The sequence below is a fragment of the Arachis ipaensis genome, chromosome B05 (assembly GCF_000816755.2).
Source record: "Arachis ipaensis cultivar K30076 chromosome B05, Araip1.1, whole genome shotgun sequence".
Taxonomy (NCBI): Eukaryota; Viridiplantae; Streptophyta; class Magnoliopsida; order Fabales; family Fabaceae; genus Arachis; species Arachis ipaensis.
In genome coordinates this window covers 15,731,862-15,732,174 of record NC_029789.2, presented here as the reverse complement: position 1 = coordinate 15,732,174, position 313 = coordinate 15,731,862, and positions in this window count along the sequence as shown.

The following is a 313-nucleotide window of genomic DNA, read 5'->3' as shown; positions in this document are numbered from 1 at the left end:
AATAGTAGAAAAAATTGGTATCAGAGCCAAGTTATCGATTAAGGGTAACACTTTCTCTTTAAGCAACACTTTTAGTGACACGTTTTTCAGCCACAAAAGACAAAAATCTGTATATATCCATCTAGATGGCACCTAACCATAAACATTATGTAAAAATAAACTAAAAGGCAATTTAGCATTTTAAAATCATTCAAATTTTCACTTTCTCATACAATCAAACAATATAAATTAATTTTATAATGATTTTTTTAAGTCTCTTTCAAATTAACCTTCAAAAGGTTATTATGTTCTTTTAAATTAATAATTTCTGATA